We start from the raw sequence: 25,470 nt of genomic DNA, 5'->3' as shown, positions 1-25,470 counted from the left end.
GAGTGCAGTATGGGTGCAGTATGGATTAGGTATACCTGGTGTCCTGTTCTCAGTGGCTCAGTATCAGCAATGGGTGAATAACCCTGTCACCAGTCCCCGGGATGCTGCGGTGACCTCTCGCTGTAGAAGAAGGCTCCCTCCGTCTCTCCCCGAAAGCCTCCAGTGATCAATGGTGGAAAGCAGAGGGTTAGTAGTCGCTGCAATCTCCCTGTGGCAGTGGTGCAGGTGCTGTGATGTGGGGGATGCTGCGTTGCCCCAGTCTCAGGCTCAAATCTCCTCTGGCATGGTCTCCCGCTGGCAGGTTTATATCCAGACAGAGGTGCTCTCTCTAACTCTCTCAATAATAAAAATCGAATAATAAAATCTAATAAAAATCATTACTCCACTCCTCCTCCTAATAACAAAATCTAATAAAAAACATTACTCCACTCCTCCTACTGTACAGTGCTTATTGGGATCTGTAGTGTAAGGAGTCTATTCCTCCCATTATATGGCTGCCATCCCAAACTACCAGTCCCAGGAATCTCAGCGCTCTGTATTGAAGTCCATGGGCTTGCTTGGCTTTAGCTCTCCCCTTGCTGGCTGGAGGAGAATGGTGCAGCACAACATCCATATGTCAGTAGAGGGACAGAAGAATAAAAGGCAATGGGGGTTATTTACGAAAGGCAAATCCACTTTGCACTACAAATGCAAAGTGCACTTGAAATTGCACTGAAAGTACACTTGGAAGTGCAGTCGCTGTAAATCTGAGGGGTAGATCTGAAATGAGGAGAAGCTCTGCTGATTTTATCATCCAATCATCTGCAAGTAAAAATGCTGTTTTTTATTTTCCTTGCATGCCCCCCTCAGATCTACAGCGACTGCCCTTCCAAGTGCATTTTAAGTGCAATTTCAAGTGCACTTTGCACTTGTAGTTTCCACTTGTAGTGCAAAGTGGACTTACCTTTAGTAAATAACCCCCCAATGTGTCCTTCTCCACATTGCTGTAGCCCAGCACCTGACTACACCAGGAACACAGACTACAACTATAGTGCATGGAAAATTAAGTCAGCTATTTTGTCTTTTTTTTTTTGGGTGGGATGTAAATTCTCTGCTTACTTCTTTTGTTTACAACCTAGCGATTGCATTTTCTTTGATTTTCAATGCTACATTCAGATTTTGCTTACATAAACTTATTTAAACGCAGCACACATAAAAACATGAAAATGTAAGTACAAAATAAATCTGTTTACACCCTTCTCAAAAAAAAAATTTTTTAAAATGTATCTAACATATGCCGGTGTATATGCCCTCTTATTAGGTAATATCGTACAATAAAAAGAATAAAGCAGAATGTCAAACCGTTACATAAACATGAAACTGTAAATTTTGCTTTCCAAATCTGCAAGCGTTTGGGCTAAGCAAATGATTAAATATTGTTCTAACGCACAAACAAGTGACTCATTTTGCGGTGCAGTCTACTCCTGAGTGCCGTGCGTTATTTATTACATACTCTGCCTTCATACAAAGGCTTTAATTAGAGACAGTAAAGAGGATTTCGGCAATGAAGAGAAGAGGCTTTCATTTGCATTAAACTGATTATAAACAGACTCATTTCAAGAAAGGGCAGAGGGAGAAAAAACAATAAGGACATCATAACTATGTTTATCAATTCCATGCTATTAATGGTGTGTCTACACCAGCATGAGGAATAACCTCAACATGATAAAAATGCTGATAGGCGCATGGATTCATTATGCTATCACAAGTAATTGCCATCAATCCCTATTTGCTTCACTTTTTTTTTTTTTCTGTTTCATACAAAATTGATGCTCATACAGAGTAGTGGGGAGGAGGTTGAGGGTTAAATAGATTTGTGCATATGTAAAGGGAACAGTTTATTATACTCTTTTGCCACTTTCATTTTGTCCAAGGCTTTATTGCTCCCTCCAAATAACTCTTATTACATTACCTTGGTCTGATTCTCCAGGTACTTTAGTTCAATGCTAGATTAACCCGGCAGCGACAAGCAATGCGGCGAAGGAAGCAGACATGGTTGTTACAGTTATTTGATACCATTGTTGCACACTCAGACGTAGCGGCTTGTGATCGATTTTGGAATGAGCCATCGCAAACAAGCGATTCCTCATCTATAAAAATTTTAGAAGAATGCAACACAGACAATATTTTACCGCACTTTGTGATCGGATGAAAATATTGATCAATATTTTTTTTATTTTTTTTTATTTTATAAATCTTTTTAATATTGATCATTATAATGACCCATGAGTCAAATAGTAAATGAAACCGATCTGTTAAAAACCATCAGGTAGTCGTTTTAAGGATCCTTGAAACATATACAGATATCAAAAGAAATTCTGGACAGCCGCAATCCAAAAAATGTATATTAGCCTTTTATTCAATGAAGTGTCATCCAAAATACAAGTCACAGCAGAATGGAACAAAGCTTACGCGTTTCACACTACGAGGAGTGCTTAGTCATAAGTACTCCTCGTAGTGTGAAACGCGTAAGCTTTGTTCCATTCTGCTGCGACTTGTATTTTGGATAACACTTCATTGAATAAAAGGCTAATATATATTTTTTGGAGTGCGGCTGTTCAGAATTTCTTTTGATGTCTAACTACTACGGCATTGCCAGCACCTGGGCTTCTAGACTGGAGGGAAAGCCCTTTACCTTGGTTTGACCCACCTGAAGCGGTGGTAGCTCCTCTCAAACTAATACAGATATCAGTTCGATCAATCAGAAGTGATCAACCAAATTCCACCATGGGTAATCAAAGTCTAAATCAATCAATTACACACTAAATTGATCACATGGAGGGTTTTTGATCTCCAATGTTTGTTCAATTTGATAAGTTTAATCCCTTTGAATTAGAAATGCACCGAAATGAAAATTTTGGTGCTGAAACCAAAACCGAAAATTCTGGATGCACTGAAAAAAAAATGACAGTTTTTAAATATATATATATATATATATATATATATATATATATATATATAGTTGTATTATATTCAACCTTTTAATTAATATTATGAATTTAAATGAATATGAATATGAATGAATATGAATTTATTGTCGGCCATTATCGGCACCTTTAGAAAATCTGAAGAAAAATGCATCTCTTAAAATTCTATGTATGTCTTCACACTGGTCCGTTGCGCTTCCATTGTGGTGTTAAAAATCTTGCTTGCTACATTTTTGGTCAGTTAAAAAAAAAACACACCAAAAACGCACCTCTCTGTTGAAATGCATTAAAAATGCAGCAAGATTGCATCAATAACGCACCCGTGTTATGTTTTTGATGCGGTTTTTGAATCACATGACCTATGAAAAACACATCATAAAATCTTGATAAAATTTCGGCGCCATTATTGGCATTTTTTTTCTCTATTGGCAAAATGCTGAAAATACCATTTTCGGCCACCAAAATTTCGGTACATCTCTTCTACATCTCTTCTTTGTTAGATGTGCTACAAACTTACATGGTATCATGTATCATGTACAATGTATCTTTGGGGGTTATTTACAAAAGACAAATCCACTTTACACTACAAGTGCACTTGAAATTGCACTGAAGGTGCACTTGGAAGTGCAGTCACTATAAATCTAAGGGGTAGATCTGAAATGAGGAGAAGCTCTGCTGATTTTATCATCCAATCACGTGCAAGCTAAAATGCTGTTTTTTATTTTCCTTGCATGTCCCCCTCGGATCTACAGCGACTGCACTTGCTGTGCACTTGTAGTGCAAAGTGGATTTGCCTTTAGAAAATAACCCCCTTTGTCTCATTAACATAGATACTAGAACTACAATTTTAGGAGTCACTGAGGACTTTCATGGTACCACTTATACTCAAGATACAAAATTAGATTTTTAAAAGAAACATCTTTTATTACAAAAGTATAAAAATTCATCAATACATTGAACAAACAAAAAAAAACACTTTCTACTTATGCCCTGTACACACGGTCGGATTTTCTGACAGAAAATGTGTGATAGGACCTTGTTGTCGGAAATTTCGACCGTGTGTGGGCTCCATCACACATTTTCCATCGGATTTTCCGACACACAAAGTTTGAGAGCAGGCTATAAAATTTGCCAACAACAAACTCCGTTGTCAGAAATTTCGATCGTGTGTACACAAATCCGACGCACAAAGTGCCACGCATGCCCAGAATAAATAAAGAGATGAAAACTATTGGCTACTGCCCCATTTATAGTCCCGACGTACGTGTTTTACGTCACCGCGTTCAGAATGATCGGATTTTCCGACAACTTTGTGTGACCGTGTGTATGCAAGACAAGTTTGAGCCAACAGCCGTCGGAGAAAATCCTAGGATTTTGTTGTCGGAATGTCCAAACAATGTCCGACCGTGTGTATGGGGCATACAAATGATTGATTGTCTGATTATATCATTACATGAATGGCCAACATTAGTCCTCAATGTAGAACTATAGGCAAAACCACTTTTTACATTTTAAATCGAGTAAAGAAGGTTTTTTTTTCCATTTGTTTTCCGTCAGGGAGACTTCCCTCTACTTCCTATCCCATAGCCAAAACATGAAGGAAGAAGAAATCCATCCAAAGTGAGGGAATCCCTGTTTGCCACCAGGAGGATCGTTAAAACTAATGTCTCTATTAGAATATTCCTGTTCTGGTGACAACCCAAAATTTGGGATTTTCTTTAACTTTTGCTTTTAGTTATAACGGTAAAAAGAACGAATAAAGAGGGTAAATCTCCCTAACAGACAGCAATAAAAACAATGTCCAAATCCATCCAGCCCCATACCCTTTACTTTCTGTTTTCGGGAGTGCATGGCTAACGGTGACACAATCAACAACCAGTAGATGGGAGAGCCAGCACTGGCCAGAGCGCTGACTTTCTCTTTTACTAGCAATGAAAACTTGGCAAGTGTTCGAATCTCCCCCCTCTCTATCCAAAATTTTAAAAAATGCCCTTAGTTATACTTCAAGTGAAATTCCATTCCCAACTTGCACCCATGCTGAAGAGCCAAAACCAGAAAAACTAAAGCAAAAGTTAAAAGCATATGCATATTTTTTAAGCAGGCCTGTACAGTTATAATAATTTAGAAAATAATATTCAGATTTTTGTACAGTTCCATTCGTGGCTGCCCCTCTTTCAAATAAAATTCCAGGAATTCTGGAAATGGATGTAATGCCGAGTACACACGAGCGGACTTTATGGCAGACTTTGTCCGGCGGACTTTTCGACTGACTTTACGACGGACTTTCCGAATGAACGGACTTGCCTACACACGATCAACCAAAGTCCGACGGATTCGTACGTGATGACGTACGACCGGACTAAAACAAGAAAGTTCATAGCCAATAGCTGCCCTAGCGTCGGTTTTTGTCCGTCGGACTAGCATACAGACGAGCGGACTTTTCGACCGGTCTCGAATCCGTCGGAAAGATTTGAAACATGTTTCATTTCTAGGTCCGTCGAACTTTTGGGGAAAAAAGTCCACTGGAGCCCACACACGTAGTATTCTACTACATATTTTTATGTTGATTGGTTTGCGCAAAAGTTATAGCGTCTACAAAATAGGGGATATATATATATATATATATATATTTATTTTTTTTTTTTTTTTTAATGCTAGTAATGGCGGCGATCAGTGACTTATACCGACTTATATTGCGGCGGACAAATTGGACACTGACTGACACTTTTGACATTTTTAGGAGTCCAATGACACTAATACAGTGATCAGTGCTAAAAAGTATGCACTGTCACTGTGCTAATGACACTGACTGGGAAGGGGTTAACATCAGGAGTGATCAAAGGGTTAACTGTGTGCCTAGCTGGTGTTTTCTTACTGTGTGGGAGGTGCTTTTACTAGGGGAAGGCATAGATCCATGTCCCTGCTTTGCAGGAACACAGCATCCATGCCTTCTGTACCGACAGAACAGCAATCTGCCTTATTTACATAGGTAGACCCCCGTTCTTCCTCTGTACCCAAGAATCGTCAGGGTCTCGGCGGACATCGAGTCCACGGTACCCACCGATCAGCTCCCGTTGTGTATAATCACAGCAGGAGTGGGCTGCTGGCAGCGTGCACCCCAGATCCGGAAGAGCCGGATCACGTGCTAGGTACATGATCCGGCGCAGCCGTGGCCACTTCGCCGACATATGACTAAGTTATACATTCGGCAAGTGGTTTAACATGGGTACAAAAACGCTCTGCATGAGTGTTTTGGGTTTTTTTTTCTGCCAAGGGAACTGTTATTTTTTTAAGCCCAGTGTGCATGGAGCCTAATGCCTCGTGCACGCGACCGGACTTTCCGACAACAAAACCGTGGAATTTTGTCCGAAGGCTGTTGGCTGAAACTTGTCTTGCATACACACGGTCACACAAATGTTGGCCAACAATTACGAACGTAGTGACATACAAGACATACGGCGAGCCGATAAAAAGGAAGTTTAGTAGTCATGTGATATCTCCATTACGAACGCTGGTTTTACAAGACCGAGAGCTTCGGCTCGTCCTTGATTCCGAGCATGCGTGTTTGTACTTTGGTCTTTTGTCCGACGGACTTGTGTACACACGCTGAGAAAGTCCGACAACACACATTTGTTGATGGAAAATCTGAGAACACGCTAGCCAACATTTGTTGGCGGAAAGTCTGACAACAATTGTCCGATAGAGCGTACACATGGTCGGACTTACCGCCAACAAGCTCACATCAAACATTTCCCGTCAGAAAATCCGATCGTGTGTACGCGGCATTAGAGTTAATTCCCTTTAAATGTTGCCATCATCATATAATCCAATCAATAATAATGCATTCAGGCTAACTTGTATGAGAAATGTAAATTGCATAGGACCATATCCGATGGAAGAGAATCAAAACTGTTAGATCAAGCAGTGTAAAAAAAATAAATAAAATAAAAAATACTGCAATGATTTTCATTAGGTTAAACTGGAAATTATAGTGTCTGCTGAGTGAAAAAAAATGTTTAGTTTGTTTATTTTTATTTATTTATTTAATTTTATCAGTCATCCAGCAAGGAGGCTAATTGCATTGCGTCATATACTTCAGATGCACTCTAAGAGGTTCATACACTCCCTTGTATAAGCATGCCTGCCTGCACAGGCCAATGTGACTATCCAGCTGCATGTATTATCGGATGCCTATTGTCTCTCCAGCAGTTACAATATATAAAGCAAATGCCTTATGTGGAAAAAAACATTGCTGTTTCCAGAGGGGAGTCAAGGGACCAATGATTTAACAACATGATTTCATCTTCTCCAACCACGCCTGATATATAATTTATTTCCCTTTGAATATAATTATTTGCATTCCCTTTGCTTTCGCTACAAGTCTTTGTAGAGCATCCTGGCTGCATAACAAACATTTTGCCTCAGCTATGCCTGTATGGGTTAAACGCTCAGTTGACTGGTATGAATACACTTGTTCAAATTAATCTATATTTTGTTTTTTTACTGTACACATAATACTGACATGATATATGTCAATATTAACCGTTAACGTAAAAAAAAAAAAAATACATTGAGGACTACATTTTGGAAAATAAAATATTTTTTCTGATTCCTTAAAGGGGATTGTAACATAGCTAAAAAAAAAAAAAAAAAAAAAACACCTCAATTTATGGTCAGTGGCCCTCCCAAAGTCTGTTCTGCCCCCCTTTAGTTGTATTTACCTAAATGCAGGGTCAAATTTAAATGACTGTGGAACAAATGGAACAATGTGATTTTACTTTCTTCAGCTATAGAGAAAGGCAATATTCATTAAATATATTGCCCACTCATTGAAAGGGCATTTTTCATCATTAGATTCATTAATATGGTACACCTGGCAATTGATTTTGCTGAAAAATTACCAATTTCACCATTTGTGAAATTCCACTTTAGCTGTTTAGATGAAATTTGCTTGAAAATAAAGATTTGATCTTCTTTTCATTATTTAGAGGGTGTTTTTTTTTCAGGGGAGTTGTATTTATGCTGTTTTAGTTTATTTAATTAACTATTTCTTTATGATTTTATTTATTTGATTGTTATTTGTGTACTGCTGCTTTTACTGCTTTTACCTTTTTTGCCTTTTTTTTCTTTCCTTGAGGCTAATAAAGGACCATTTTAGCATAAGAACAGGCCCAGGATAGATAAAAGGAGCTTTTGTAAGAAGATTCCTGAAAGGTTTAAATCTGCTTAGACCTGGACAATCAGTAGAATTCTTTCGGCGCTCCGGAACCATCCAATGCACAAGACAAGAGAGTAGTTAAATTAATGCTTAGTTTTAATGATAAGAATCGCATCTTTATACAAAATATGGACAAAGAATATTGCACAACTTAAAGAGAAAGGAGGGAGGGAGGGAGGACAGAGTTCATCACATGACACACAATTCCTATACAAACATATAGCCTCTCAGACATAGTCTTAACTAGTATTTTAGCTGACAGTGGATATTATCTAAAAACATAATTAAACTATGTGATGCTGATGTTCTGACTTTGTCTGAAGACATCATTTCAAAACCAGTTCTTACTAGACCTTATCTATCCTGTGGTCATCGTGACAAACAAGACCCTAGAATAAAGATATTCCTCTGTCAGCTATTTTAAAGTTTTAGTCATGTTAACTCTTTCTCCTCCTTCAATTCCTGTCTCAGAAGCCATTTAAGGTGCCATGTGTAAAGGACAGGTTCACCTTTGGGAACATGTAACATGTTCCCATTGCTGAAGCCACTCCCCGAGCCGCTGCCTCTAGTGACAGCAAGCCGGGGATCTTCTCCCTGATCTCGCTGTGACTATTTTAAGAAAAATGTATTGGTCACAGTAGAGGGCTCTCTGAATGGGAGAACTACAACTACTGTCAGACTTTGCGGCTGTCAGCTTCTATTTTATAATGAACTATCAGGGTGCTGTTGAGCGCTCTAGGTAGTTCATTGTCTCTTCCTGTTAGTGTGAAAATGCTTGCCCATACGAGGTACAAGCAGACAGCTCATACTGACAGTCTGCAGGAGTCCTGCATGGCACCTGCTATCTGCTGATTGCTGGTGCAGTCCTTTCCAGGCTCCTAGTAAATAAAATAATAAATGTACATTTGTTTACCTGGAAAAAGATGTGCATTTATTTTTTTTTTTTTTTTTACAAAGATTAACTTATTCTTTAAAAACTCCCAGAATTTTTACCAGAATTGTTGGGAAATAAAAGCTCTCAATTTTGTGTCAACGTAACTAAAAAGAAATGTGAAAAATAATAAAAGAACACGCTATGCTTAAAACTATGCTTAAAACTATGCTTAAAAAGCACAGACTTGGTTGACGACTCTTTTTTTACACTATTATAAATACTAGCAGATTGGGGTTAATGGTCATAGATTTAGCAAAAAGGACGTGTGAAATAAATGTTTGAACATGTTTTGTTATGTACTGCTAAATCAAAATTTTATTGCCAACCTATTAGGTCCCATTTGCACAGGGCGGAATCCATCCAAGCGGATCCATCTGCTCAGCGGAAGATCTCTCCACTGATCCCTGCTGAGCGGGGCAGATGACAGGTCCGTGTCTGCTCCACTATACAGGGTGGACACGGACACAGCTCACTTTCCTCTATGGGCTGGTCAAATGGAAACGGACTGCATGTCTGTTTCCATCTGATTGTCATCTGATCCACTGGACAGATTGTAAACGTATCCCTATCCGTCCGTTTTTAGCAGACTGGATTAAATCGCATGCCAACAGGTGACAACGGACACATGTCCGCTGACATTCGCCACCCCCATAGAGAACAATGGGTGGTCCGATCTTCAGGTGGGCCTGATCAGACCACCCATTGTTCTCTATGGGGCAGCGGATGTCAGCAGACATGTGTCCACTATCATCCACCAGCATCTGATCTGGCCCGCTAAAAACAGATGGATTGGGAATACGTTCGCCATCCATCCGGCGGATCAGATCAGATGACAATCGGATGAAAATGGACATGCAGTCCTCTGGTGTAAAAGGGGCCATACAAATAACTGAGAGAACAAAGTCATTGTTGCAAAAAAACTATAAAATGAAGAGGAATTAGGTGGCCCAGGGGCATCCGATAGTAGTGTCTCTGTTCCTTAAAATCAGAAAGTATCAGTTGGGATTGCTTGGTAATCTCAGAGTTTGGCTTCTGGGTTAAGCAAGATGCACTGTGGAATGGGAGATGGAGGAGAAATCTTCTAATGGTGGCACTTGTTCCAGCGACAAATAAGAGAATTTTCCATCCTTGGAAGAGATTTCCCTTCACTTCCCGTTGTGTCTCTAGGAAGGAATTGAGTTTTGACAATTCTTCACTCTATATAAAGCTAAAAAACTAAAAAGGTTTTGGCTGTAGGTATACTTTAACAAGTTTACAGTAGATATGACATTCAATAACCCCTAAAGGGAACCTGTCAGGTTAAACATTTGGGAAATGCTATTGCTTACATGTTTGGAAGGCACAGACCTCAGGGTCCCATCATTAACTTTTCTTTACTAGTGAGGAAGACACTGTTGTGCAACAAACAAGTGTATCTTATGCCGCATACACACGAGCGGACTTTTCGACCGGACTGATCCAACAGACCAAGTCCGGCGAACAATTCGACCGTGCGTGGGCTTCATCAGACCTGCAACAGACTTTTTCAGTCGAAAATCTGACGGACTTTAGATTTGGAACATGTTTCAAATCTTTACGTCGGAACTCCGCCGGACCCAGTTCCTATCGAAAAATCCGCTCGTCTGTATGCTAGTCCGACGGATGAAAACCGACGCTAGGGCAGCTATAGGCTACTGGCTATCAACTTCCTTATCTTGGTCCAGTCGTATGTCATCACGTACGAATCCATCAGACTTTGTTGTGATCGTGTGTAGGTAAGTCCGTTCATTCGGAATGTCCGTTGGAAGTCCGTCGGATAGTCCGTCGGACCAGTCCGGTCGAAAAGTCCGCTCATGTGTACGCGGCATAAGGTGTCTTGATATCTGACCTACACATTCATGCTCCAGGTCGGTGACTCATTAAGTAGGGAAACCAAAACTTGGTTGACGGCAGCACAGCCTTGAAAAATATGCCACAATGGTGCTTCTAAATTTCTTTCTTTTTTTTCATATTTAAATTGTACCTTATTTTCAGAAAGAAAAACAATTTCCATAAAAACCTACATAACAAAGGTAATAATAACAGAACATCAAAACTGCAAACACATATAGAAAACATTTAGACCAACTCTGACCAACAAATTCATAAATATATATCAATTGAATAATCATAAATTTACCCCATCTCAGCTGAAAAAACAGGTCCTAATTCAGGGATCTTAAAATGCAACCATCCCAGAGAAAAACACCCATGGGTCAGGAAAAAATTTTCTTTCCTTTTGCCCCTTTTTTCTCTCAAAAAAAAGGGGGGGGGGGGGGAGAAGCTTCTATATTTCTATCATGACGGCTTTCTATTAAAGCACCATTCACTTCCAGTGTGGAAGTGTTGAAAACAAAATCTTGGCTGTAGCTTTAAACAAATTCATACCCAAAGCTGAACTCGAGCCAAGCAAACATACACATATAAAATGTATATAATGAAGTTGTTTTACTTGCAAAAGGAATTGTATTTCTATCCATCCAGTTCTGAGATTTACAGTATCTCACAGAAGTGAGTACACCCCTCACATTTTTGTAAATATTTTATTATATCTTTTCATGTGACAACGCTGAAGAAATGACACTTTGCTACAATGTAAAGTAGTGAGTGTACAGCTTGTATAACAGTGTAAATTTGCTGTCCACTCAAAATAACTCAACACACAGCCATTAATGTCTAAACTGCTGGCAACAGAAGTGAGTACACCCCTAAGTGAAAATGTCCAAATTGAGACCAATTGGCCATTTTCCCTCTCCGGTGTCATGTGACTCGTTAGTGTTACAAGGTCTCAGGTGTGAATGGGGAGCAGGTGTTATAATTTAGTGTTATTGCTCTCACTCTCTCATACTGGTCAATGGAAGTTCAACATGGCACCTCATGGCAAAGAACTCTCTGAGGATCTGAAAAAAAAGAATTGTTGCTCTACATAAAGATGGCCTAGGCTATAAGAAGATTGCCAAGACCCTGAAACTGAGCTGCAGCACGGTGGCGAAGACCATACAACGGTTTAACAGGACAGGTTCCACTCAGAACAGGCCTCGCCATGGTCCACCAAAGGAGTTGAGTGCACGTGCTCAGCGTCATATCCAGAGGTTGTCTTTGGGAAATAGATGTATGAGTGCTGCCAGCATGGCTGCAGAGGTTGAAGGGGTAGGGGGTCAGCCTGTCACTGCACTGCAGTGCATTTCTTCAGTGTTGTCACATGAAAAGATATAATAAAATATTTACAAAAATGTGAGGGATGTACTCACTTTTGTGAGATAATGTACATAGCTCTGTCTGGCAAAAGGGGAGACCTGAGCTTTCTCTGATACAGTTACTGTAAGTCCCACCTAGAGGTACGTTCCCTCCCCCACCCTGTAAATGAACAGTGAAAAGAGAAGTAGAAGACTGATCGCTCCTACTCTCAGCACACCCCTTGTTATTACACGAGAACTGCAACATAACTGAGTGGCTCCTCTCCCACTTTTAGCTCTGTACAGGGGGTTGCAAAAGGCTGATATAAAGTCAAATCCAAATACCTAAACTGCTTGCATCAAAGTAAAAAATAAAAATATTTAATGATGTACTAAGGAAGACAAAGCTGTTTGGAGCTCAGCTTTAACATTTTTTTTAAACTTCATTAAAAGATTACTTTGATAAAGAGAAATAAAACCTTTTTTTTATAATGCCAGAACTACAAAGTACAAAAGAGATCATTTTGATATCATATTTAAAAAAAAAATCAGTGAACATTATAAAAAGCTTAAATCTGTATTGTAAAGCATTAGTAAAACAGAGTGAAATATATGTTTGTGTTCTTTGTTTCTTGTGACGGGCATGAACACAGAATAACCATGTGTTCAGGGAATGGCTTGATCTCTTAACATAATAAAAGTAAGAGAGCACTGGGGCTGTGGGGAGACAACATGGAGTGTTTCTACTTCCCTCTACTGTGACCAATGAGCAGGAAGAGGCTTCTCAATTAGCTCAAGGTTGTAGAAAATACCGAATATCTGTCCCAGATATTGTTACAGCTTGCTGTCATTGATTTATGAACATAGCATAAAGAGGACTCCTGGAAGCAGTGTGGTAGAAAAAAAAAATCTAGCATATAAAAATAAAAAAATCAGCCTTTCCACTCATCACAAAGGCAATTTACTAGACTCGAGGCACAAATATAAACTACACATGTAAAAGAGAGAAAAGTACCTTAATTTAATGTGTTCAGGTAAAATATTTAACTGTAAAACAAGTGAGGCGCTTCAATTATTTTTATGTCTAACATGCATTAATATATTTTATTGTATGACCTTATTGTGTGTGTATTAGGTTTTTTTTATTCTACGTGGTGTATATTTTTCCTCTTTTATAGTAGGATACCCTTACAATATATGATCACATACTTTTTTTATTGTATAGGATAACATCTCATTTTTATGAGCAGATTCTCGAATTGTTAAGGCTTTCTTAACCAAGCATCCTAAAATGCACAAAGTTTGGACATCCTAAAATATAGCTATATGTATCATGTAGAAAATCTAAAATTACTATTAGCTACCGTATTATTACTGTAGCAAGGTTATATAAAATAACATATACAGTAGTTATATTTATCTATCGTTGAACCTAGGTTTACACTGATGCAATGAAACATTTTTGAAACAATTGAAACACGACGAATCCTGTGCGTTTCCCGCACTGTATTCTTTTTCCGTTACAAAAAAGAAAAAAAATATAATTGTATGCACACCCAAGGGTTAGCTCCTCATATCTGATTTATTAACGTATGAGAAAGCATCACATGATAAAGCTCTCCAAGACTCGACCCCTTCCACCCCATTCCTCATGTGTCTCCCAAAGGCCAGAGCCCCTCCCTGAGACATTAATGATGAAGTCCTATATCTATCCCTCCCTATCTCCTATATGTGAATGATGGGGCTGCAGGAAACCTCCCCCTCAAAGATGAAACCAGGAGACTATATAAGCTACCCCCCAAGATGGTACCCCTGATAATTGCACCTACAGCCAGGGAACCAATGCAAGAAATGATGCAGGTAAGTTGACCTCCAAGGGACCTGAAGGAAGACCTCTACACCTTACAGTCACAGTGGGTGAATGCAGTAACCACTTCCATCACTGATAATTCTGGGAAAAAATCCCACTGGTTGGTGGCCACCTCTATTTCAGTTCCTATTAAGGTAAGTCACATAGCCTGATCCCACCTTTGTGAGTATTGATGAGTGCTTGGAAGCCTAAAACAAGGATAAAGCAAACAGGGCAATTGACACCGCTGGTCGTTCCACACCTATAACATATGAGTTCAATGTCATGAGGAGGCTTCAGGGTGGATCACAGTAAGCAGTATACACATGAAAGCAGTCATGTAATTGTATCCAATCTGGCCAGTATAAAGCTGAGTCCCAGCACTCCGGGTACCCTGATGTAACTGCCGATATGATCTGTCTACAATGTGTGATAGTGCTCACTGTCCTGCCTCTTCTGACAAAAGTTTGGTGTTAGTTGTAGTCCTCTGATATTCCAAATCTTGATACTTACTAGATGAATGTGGTCAGATCTGTGTGTTAGACAGCTGATTCAGTGCAGGTGATTGTCCTGTATAAGTGCTGCAAGCAGAAAGCTCCCATGTTGAGCCATTTACCGATGTGCAGCGAAAAGGCATGGAGAGACAATCCAGGCAGTCCAGTCAGGCAACAACAGCGGGGTTGACTACAGACTATACAATTGCCAGTGAATCCCGTGGTTGGGGATTCCTGTAGGTTCCTCTGAGTGGTTATGCATGCGGTGCATCAGGGATGGGGGCTCCATTCCTGTGTATGGTCTGTCTACAGTATCTCACAAAAGTGAATACACCCCTCACATTTTTGTAAATATTTTATTATATCTTTTCATGTGACAACACTGAAGAAATGACACTTTGCTACAATGTAAAGTAGTGAGTGTACAGCTTGTATAACAGTGTAAATTTGCTGTCCCCTCAAAATAACTCAACACACAGCCAATAATGTCTAAACCGCTGGCTGTGTGCGGCGTATGGTCTGAGCACTAACAGGTTGATCCCCCACCCCTTCAGCCTCTGCAGCAATGCTGGCAGCACTCATACGTCTATTTCCCAAAGACAACCTCCGGATATGACGCTGAGCACGTGCACTCAACTTCTTTGGTCGACCATGGCGATGCCTGTTCTGAGTGGAACTTGTCCTATTAAACTGCTGTATGGTCTTGGCCACCAAGCTGCAGCTCCGTTTCAGGGTCTTGGCAATCTTCTTATAGCCGAGGCCATCTTTATGTAGAGCAACAATTCTCTTTTTCAAATCCTCAGAGAGTTCTTTGCAATGAGGTGCCATGTTGAACTTTCAGTGACCAATATGAGAGAGTGAAAGCGATAACACCAAATTTAACACCAAAATGTTTTTTTTTTAAATGTGGCAAATGCAAGCCCTACAGGACAACTAAAAAAGGAATGAGAAACATAACTGAATTCCAATCTAATAACACTATGCAAAAATACAAATTAAATAAACTTATCACATGTTGTAGTGCAGATGTAGCCTACACGTGTAGGAATGCAGCTGTGGCCTCCAGTACATGGAAAGAGCAACTGAAAAGCTTTCTATTAGAATAGGGGAACATTACCAAATATAAGGAAGGGGTTCAAACACCATAGTGTTTCTAACCATTTCAGAATAAAACACAATAAGGACCCCTATTTCCTTAAATTTTATGCCATCGACAAAACAGAACCACACTGGAGAAATATCAACTTGAGAAGGGAGGTTTCATGTAATGAAACGTACTGGATATTCAAATTAAATTCTATGAAACCAAATGGGTTAAATGTGGAATTAGATGTCAATTGTTTTAATGAATATTTTTGACATGTTGAAAGAGGTTTATGGCTATTTTTATTTTTAATTTTTATCTTTATTTTTATTTTCATTTTTTTTTTTATTTTTATTTTTATATTTATTTTTATTTATTTTTTTATTCCTATTGTTATTTTTTATTTTGTAATTATTATTTTATTTATTTTATTTTTTTTTAATTTTATTTTCATCTTTATTTTTATTTTTATTTGTATTATTTTCAATTTTCACATTTATTTTTATTTTTATTATAATTGTATTTCTTTTGAAACATACTGGATAGTCAAATTATTTTTGTTTTTACTTGTACTCTGTATAGATTTATTAAATATGAGATAACATTGATGGTACATATATACATATTGGCATTGTTTTAATTGATTTTATAATGTTTAAGATTCTAATGATAAGATTGTTAGAGTCTATCCAGGAGTTCCAATAAAACCTATTTAAAATTATAATACAACAGATTACCCTAATCGAGTAAATCATTAGGGAAAAAAAGGGAAAAAAAACACCAGTAAGTAAAATGGCAGAAAACATACTTCTGGTCTGCGATCTAGCCGATTGGTCAAGTGATTAGCCAGTAAGGGTATAAAAACCACTAGTAAGATGGCGGAACCAGCTTCCTGATGACGCAGTATGCATGTGAAACGCGTTGAGGCAGGTTGTTGCACACTGACGTCATTTCCTGTGAAACGTACCACACTGAGATTGAGGCTTGAACTGCACACCGGCTCCTGGTAGTATCACGGCCATTACTGGCAATACTGGAACGCTGGACAGATTCAGTGCAGGTCTAATGCACACATACATGTGAGTGTAAACATTTTTATGATCTTTTAACCATTAAAGTGTGGAATTTTGCGCAATGATGGCCAATTTTGTTTTTTGAGAACCATATAAATTGGAGAAATATAAGAGAATAGGCTGTGACCTGGTGGAAACCCATTTACTTATCAGCTTGGAGGATTAAAGAAAGGAACCATACAGGCTTGTTTAATACTACTTTTTGGTAAGCACATGATGGTGGTGGTGAATCACAACACGATTGCATTGTAAGTCACCTTTTGTTCAGCACGGTGGATTAATCCATTTGGACTTTATTGTTTATTTTTATTTAAAAATTTTATTACTGGGACTTTTATGACTTGCTAAACATGGCCTTTGCTGGAAATCATTAGCACATGATAATAAGACATATTTATACAACAGAGTTGGAATTTTCCTTGTCAAAAGAAGTTTATTGAGTATACAATGTTATAAAGATACATAAAGTAAGTTTACAAGGATCTATAAAGTAAGCTCATTGTTTTACAGTAGGGTTTATATAGGTAAATATCATGAAATTTCAAATATTAAACATTGGGTTCACGTAAACCTAAATTAAAGATATATATCATTTCCTTAGTTACTTTTGTAGGTATTTAAATGATTTATACCTACTATACATATTGTTTTCAGGTAGAGTGTATATAGGTCAAATAAATTCTGATAATGAGCTTTAATCGTAAGGTGGAGAAAAGGAAAGAGAAAGAAGAAAAAGGGTTGAAAGGTAGAGGTATGGTCCACAAGGTTGTCCCGCTCGTCAGTTTATTATTCTTTTTAGTTCTCTTTGAAGCCTTAGAATGGGTGTCTCTGTAAGTCATTTAATCTGTTACCATGGCAACAGGACAGAGTCATTGAAGTTTGACAGGAACTGTTGTTTTATCCAAGGATGCCAAAGTTTTTCAAATTTTGGAATTTGATTTTGATCGATGGCTACCATCTTAGCATGGGACATTGTATTATTCATTCTGTGAATTGTTTCTGCTAGTACCAATGTAGGAGATTTCCATGCCTTGGCCACTGTTTGTTTTGCAGCCGTTATTAGTTGGATCATAAGTTTGAATTGAGAGAGTGTCAACCATTCCGGTTTTAGATTAAGCAAAGTTAAATATGGATCTGGTTGTATTATTTTTTTAAATATTTTAGATGCAATCACGAAGACTTCCTTCCAGAAGGTTTGGATTACTGGGCACGTCCACCATATGTGTAAATATGTGCCTATTTCTGGGCATCCTCGAACAGAGTTGGAATTTTGATGCACTGTTTGATATACATATTTAAAGGGCCAGCGCAGCTACACAAACAACAGTTTTTTTACACCAAATTTAACACACCTGCTCCCCATTCACACCTGAGACCTTGTAACACTAACGAGTCACATGACACCAGGGAGGGAAAATGGCTAATTGGGCCCAATTTGGACATTTTCACTTAGTGGTGTACACACTTTTGTTGCCAGCAGTTTAGACATTAATGGCGTGGTGTGTTGAGTTATTTTGAGGGGACAGAAAATTTACACTGTTATACAAGCTGTACACTCACTACTTTACATTGTAGCAAAGTGTCATTTCTTCAGTGTTGTCACATGAAAACACATAAAATATTTACAAAAATGTGAGGGGTGTACTCACTTTTGTGAGATACTGTACATATATTTCGTTCCTCCCCTGGAACTTCGTCAGGACATAGAGGCTCCCATCCTGAGTTATAAATGCATATAGGCTCCCCCTTCCGGCTGCCATGTCTAAAAGCAACAGCCTATATATAAGCCCCATCATGCTATGTGCTTTCACCAAAAGGTTCACCCACTTCTCTATTAACTCATATAAATAAGATTGTATGTCACTAAAGGTGCATAGCTGGTGGAGCGCCGCCCAAGCAGATATATATTTGTGCCCAGAAGTCAGATTTAGCCATTACCCAATCTATGGGATATAGCCATATCCCTTGAGGGAGCAGAAAACAAGGGATAGAAAGCATATGGACTTGCCAGGGTATCCTAGAGAGACATATATATATATATATATATATATATATATATATATATATAAATATATACACAGGCATACCCCACTTTTAAGTACACAATGGGGTTTATTTACTAAAGCTGGAAAGTGCAAAATCAGGCTCACTTCTGCATAGAAACCAATGAGCTTCTAACCCCAGCCTGTTCAATTAAGCTTTGGTAATAAAACCTGGAAGCTCATTGGTCTCTATGCAGAAGTGAGCCTGACTTTGCACTTTCCAACTTTAGTAAATAAACCCCATTGTGCACTTAAAAGTGGGGTATGCCTGTATAAAAATATAAATATTATATAAAAATATATAAAACTTTTTTCTCTCTATTTAGATACCCTTGCTCCAGGTCCCTCACCAACACTTGACCAGAGCATCTTAGCTGTAGGGGACTGTGGCAGGATGCTTACTGGTTGCCTTTGATTGTCACGTCCAAAGGTTCTTCTTCTGAGATCACGTCACTAAACTTCCTCATTCGGTCACAAGACTGACCACAGCGAGAACCCAGGGCAGCAGTTTCTTCAGGATAGGTATTTACACTTTCTATTTTAGCAAGACTGGTGACATCCATTTAATATAACATTAAATTAGAGATCCACTTTATGTGACATTTATTTGGTGCTGATGAAAAGGATATCTTTATTCGACACAACTGTAGTCTGGGTATGGGATCGGTCACAGAAGCTAAAAGATGATTTCCAAGACTAATTGAAATCCCCTACCTGTTTCACATCCATCTATTTAGAAGTACTTACTTCTTACACCCGCTATAAACTGCAGGAAAAAACCCTTCCCGTAACTTCTTACTTTATTTAGTGAACACGAATCAGACGACTGAAAAGCAGCGATTCCAATAGATCAGCCTTTCTCAACCTTTAAATAATTTTATTTCTTAGAGAATTTCTGTTTAAAATGAATTCATCAGTAGTCATGAAGAATTCCCCCCTACAGTGGTGATGAGAATTCCACCATTAGCTAAAACCTGGAAACACACAGGTGCCATGAGATGGAAGGGCAATCCTCCACAGCTCAAGGAATCCCTAGCAACCTCTGGAGGAACCCTAGGGTTCTACTGAACCCTAGCTGTGAATGGCTGTTATAGGCAATCTGTGAATTTGTATGGCAGCACCACCTGCAAAAAAGTGATACAATCACAACACTCGATGGCCAACAACAAACTATGCGATTGGCTGGAGAACCTAAAGCATGCATAAATATGCATAACATGCATCACCAACTCACAACACTTAACAACTTACTGATGCTTAAGCAATTAAAGCCCACTTTCAGGAATCAGGAATCACACGCACATAAACACACACTGCAAATGTTAAATGCTTGTTATGTCCAGGTGAGCACAGAAAAAGAGTAAAGATTTACCTTACTCCTGGCTCCAGTAGGGTTCCTCCACTTCTACGACCGATGCCCTGCAGCCTGCTCTTTAAGCTGTGACTGTCTGTGGTCGCACTCCAGTTTTCACAAAAAAGGGAACGGGGGGGGGGGGGGGCGGTCAAGGCTTTTTATAATTCCTTGAGTTGGGCCCTAAAGTGGTTGTAAAGGCAGAATGTTTTTAATCTTACTGCATTCTATGCAATAAGATAAATAACCTTCTGTGTGTAGCAGCCCCCCCCCTACACTTACCTGAACCCCATCTCTATCCAACGATGTGCATGAGTGCCTTGGCCGTCCGGAACTCTCCCTCCTGATTGGCTGAGACACAGCAGCAGTGCCATTGGCTCCCACTGCTGTCAATCAAAGTCAGTTAGCCAATTAGGAGAGAGAGGGGGTGGAGCCGAACCACATCTCAGTGTCTGAATGGACACATGGAGCTGTGGCTCAGCTCAGGTGCCCCCATAGCAAGCTGCTTGCTGTGGGGGCACTTGACAGGAGGGAGAGGCCAGGAATGCCAAAGAGGGACATGAAAAAAGGAGGATGTGGGCTGCTCTGTGCAAAACCACTGCACAGAGCAGGTAAGTATAATATGTTTGTTATTTTTAAAGAAAAAGGAGACTTTAGTATCACTTTAATCTTTAGTTCCTAACCTGTTCCTTGTACTTGACCCTAAACTAACCCCTAAAGTGAAGACTGAAATTTTTCCTGAAACAAAAATAATGACTTCCCCTGTTGACTTTTCATTCTGTAGTAACCTGTATGTCATGCTGACCTTCTTGATTCAAAACTTTGATTCACAAGCCTAGAACAAATATTCATATAGGAACAATATACTGGGTCTGCATAGCAGCTGGGAAACTAACGCATCACTAAATACAGCCTCATATTTTCTTAAAAAAGGTTCACTTAAAAAGACACTATACCCTCCAGCCAGCAGGGGGAGAGCTATAGCCAGGGAAGCTTATGGACTTCTATGGACTTCAATGCAGAATGCTGAGGATCATGGCAATTGAAGTCCAGGGTAGCAGTCAAAGATAGTTCCCAGAGACGGGGGGGAGGGGGGAGTGGTGATATCGTTTTCCCCAGACTGCTCTAAGAACGTCTTCCTCTTGGCGAGTCCATGTGAGCACTTCTGCCTGTGTGCCCACATATCACCAGCAGGGACAAGAGCCTGAGGCCTGGGGGTGGTAACACCAGGGAAAAAGCAGCAGGAACTGTAGCGATCACATCAGTATCGCTTTTGCTGCAGAGAGATCTGTGTCTTAGGATATTGTCTGTGACAATATCCTAAGACTTGCCTTTACTAAGTTGATTATTGCCTGTTTCTTGATATACTACAACTACTGGGTATCAGGTATTGCTATTAGTGTTTTTCTGTGATAGTGCATGCTTTGTCTATCTAACTTAGTGTGTCAGAGGGGCTAAAGTTCTTGGGGAGGGTGAGGCAAGGAACAGAAGACCCATTCTAAGCAGCGGCTCTTACGGGAGTAGCGCTACACATTATAGCAGGGTGACCCCGTGCTAATGTGTAAAATAGTGGTTTATGCTAGTTTTTTTTAGAAACAGGCCCACTAATGATGCAGGTGTGCGCTGCATATATATTAGAGTTAGAGCTCAGAGCCCCATCTCCTGAGGGAGGTCAGTGTGTGTAATGGGAGCCATGTGAGATGCTGCAGGGCATCTAGGTCCAGATCGGGATAGAGGAAGGCGCGAGTCTGAGAAGAAGTCCATGAGGCACAAGAGAGAGTCCATGTGGGACAAGAGAGAAGCAGCTGGAGAGCTGTACAAATATAGTCCAAGAGGGAAAGAACAGCAAGGAATCTGTTGGGAAGTCGCAGAGCTGAGGTGCAGCATCTGTGCATAAACACTGGGACGTGTTTCATGGTCAAGTAGACCACACAAAGGTAGTAAAGTTCAGGAGGAAACCTGAAGAGGTACTTGGAGCAGTAAAGCTGCCACAGGGGAGTCAGGAGGCTGAATGTTATGTTTTTGCAGTGATGGTGAGAACCCCCTGCATGGGAAGACATACCTGTGTAATTTTTGGTGTTTGTTTAAATAAAAGTAGGCAGGAAAGCCCTGAAAACTATATCTGGTGTGGAGTAAACTCACTATTTTGGCGCTACAATTGAGCTAAGAAACCCCAACCTGTCACAATATGCTTATGCACATTTGCAGCTGATTCATCAAGTAGTTTTGGAGGTTAAAGTGGGTGTTTGATTTTTAGCTGTAAGATGGAGCTTTTCCCAAAATAGTTGACTTTAGCTGATTCGTTGGTATGTTTTGCTTGTTTTCCAACACAAATTCACTACTAGATTAATAAAGTGTTTTAAATTATCCTAAAATAAGTGTAAATCTTGGGTGTTATATTTGATGTAATACAAGCTAAACAAGGTGGTCTATGGGGCATGAATATATTATTAGCATGACTACTGTCATTAAAGGTCAGCTATCACCCTCCAGGAACACTCTCCTCCCTGTCACTACAACTTAGTTAAACTTGTGAGCTGCTACAAAATAATTATAAAGTACTACACCCTCAGCTGCCAGTACCTACCCACACTCTCATATAAGCGTGCTATTATGCAATTATACCACCAACCTCTTACTGATTGTCTTGCTTGCCTATTGACATTCCACAGCATATAACACCAACACACCATGGTGTCAGAGTTGGGCTCAGCCCTTCCTTCTCAAAGCTGGCAACTCAGCTGTCGGCTAATTGCCAGCTCCTATCTCTCCACAGTGATTCACCTGTTGATGATATCCTGCTCGTCAGCCCTGCCTACTTAAGTCGTCCAGCCCAGATGATCTCTGCCTTCGCCTTAGTCACATCTCTAGAGACGCTCTCCTGTGTTCCTGTTAAAGACTTGCTTGGCTGACCTTCCTTCTGGCTCCAGATCGTACTTGCTGTTCTACTACGCTCATCTCTGGCTCCCTGACGTTTTGGCTTGTCTGACTATCCGTTCCAGTTCCTGAACTCTGGCTATGTTTTCACTACATTTACTCTGTTTAACTTTTTATTATTATTAAACAAGTGTGATGTAACTGTACTTCTGTCTCAGTCTGATTCATGGTTTCTGACACACGGATCATCAAAATTATGTACAAAAATGCAATTTAATAATAGCATACAATTTAATAATAGCAATTTACCGCTGTGATGTGATCACTTTAATACATTTTTGAATGTTATTTTGAAGATCTACTACAGCCCTAAAAATTTCCACTCACCTGCTCGCATTTGGCGAGTGGAAATTGACTGACTGAACCGACAGTTTCCTGGCTGAAGCAGTGCGGCCGGAGGCCACTCTGATGCCTTGTAATAAAGGCTGCACTGCTTCTGCCAGGAGTGATCAGCCAGGAAACTGTCGGGAGGATTGCCGGCCAAATCGCACAGAGTGGGAATCTCCAGCTGTGACACAGCTTTGATATAAAAATGCTGCCCGCTGTCAAACAAAGTCCCGCCTCCTGGTCGGGATTTATTTGACATGAGCCGGCACTTCATATCAAAGTGGTGTCACAGTGGGAGATTCCCCATCTGAGTGATGCCGCCGCCAATAATCCCGATTCCTCTATGTCATCCTTGCTGCATTGATGGGCACTGATGAGGCAGCACTTATGGACACTGATAGGCTGTATTGATGGGCACTGATGAGGTTCCACTTATGGGCACTGAGGAGGCTGCACTTATGGACACTGAGGAGGCTTTACTTATGGGCACTGATAGGCTGCATTGATGGACTTGTGTTGATACTGGTTCCAAACTGGTGTTTACTACAGCACCCACTTGCTTTAAGCCATCTCCAGGACTGTGTGCAATGGGAATATTCCACTTGGCTTTCTGGCAATCCACCACAAAAATGTGTCAGTTTTCATGAGAAAATGTTCATCCACAGACAGGAACGCGCACCAATTCAAATAATATTGGTGTTCTCTAAATGTTTTTGAACCAGTCCTGAAGCCAAGCAATTTTTTAACATGTGTAAACTTTTGGTCTTGCAGCTTAGTAAATTAGGGCCTATATTTTCTTCCATATGGCACCTTCAAAAACAAAAGTCAAGAAACAGTTTATCTCTTTATCTATTATTGAATTTTGTGTTTTTCCTATTTGTTGAGTGTAGTTGGGCCCTGAATTGGCTTCCACTCCTAGTGTTATACTACTGTATCTGAGTCTTAGGGAAGGAAAACGAATGTGCATATAATTCCTCATTAGAAGTTTTCTGCCAGCAGCGGAAGTGTTATGTGATGAAAAATTAAATGAAAGTCGGAGAAGATTCACCTGCTGTCACAATGCCTTATTAATTTCATGTAATGCCCTGCTTTTGATCCATTTAACGACACCTCTACCTTCTACAGGTAAGGACGCCTCTGGAGGGAATGCACTTCCTGACATTCCCCGGCTGCTGGGACTTCCTGCATCACCAATGTATATGTTTTCTTGCTAATCTGCATTCAGTCAGTTTGTGATATGTAAGCTGTTTAGGTTCAATGGTGTTTCGCAAGCACGGCTTATTGGGGACTAGAATTTTCTCAAGGGTAAAACGCAAGCTCTACATCAAAGCCTGATTGAGCAGAAAATATGTGCTAATGTTCACAGCGGTGCTCTATTATAATATAAGTATGCTTGTAAATATTCACTACGTGTTATCCTACCATTTGAACCAAGAATATTGCAGGGTCAAAGGTCACCCCTAATGCTCTCTCCAGAGGCAGCGGTTTTGAATATAACCAAATGGGATAATAGTGAGGGAGGCCCAGAGGGAGCTGTGCAGCACATTATAACGAAGTGTGCTGCGAGTTTTAAGGGTTTTTTTTTTTTTCTTCTTCTTCTTTTTAAAACAACAAAGAGGGCAAGTAGATGACTCCTGTGCAATCATTATTAATGGAACGACATGCCTAATGTTGAGGATATATCCTTGCTGCAATAAATCTTATCGTTGTGCCATTACAAGGCCTGACATTGCAGACGGAAGCTGGGACAGAACTCAGCAACATGGCAGGTGGAATGCTCTCAGTCTCTAATGCACATTATGAGGTTGTCATTTTCTTTTATGTATTGAACGCCAACATGCTTCACAAAGCTGTTCAGCCAGACAGTTCTATTGAGCTTCCGTCCCCAAGCTAGAGGATCTTTACAACTCATTTCTTAAAGTGTAAGCACAAACCCATATACACTAAGGCAATGTACGCCAGAAGTGGCTATGGACATAGAGGTCCTTTTTCTGAGTTTTC

Source organism: Aquarana catesbeiana, linkage group LG08 (assembly GCF_042186555.1).
Source record: "Aquarana catesbeiana isolate 2022-GZ linkage group LG08, ASM4218655v1, whole genome shotgun sequence".
NCBI classification, from domain to species: domain Eukaryota; kingdom Metazoa; phylum Chordata; class Amphibia; order Anura; family Ranidae; genus Aquarana; species Aquarana catesbeiana.
The sequence above is the reverse complement of the archived record's forward strand: the minus strand, read 5'-3'. Positions refer to the sequence as shown.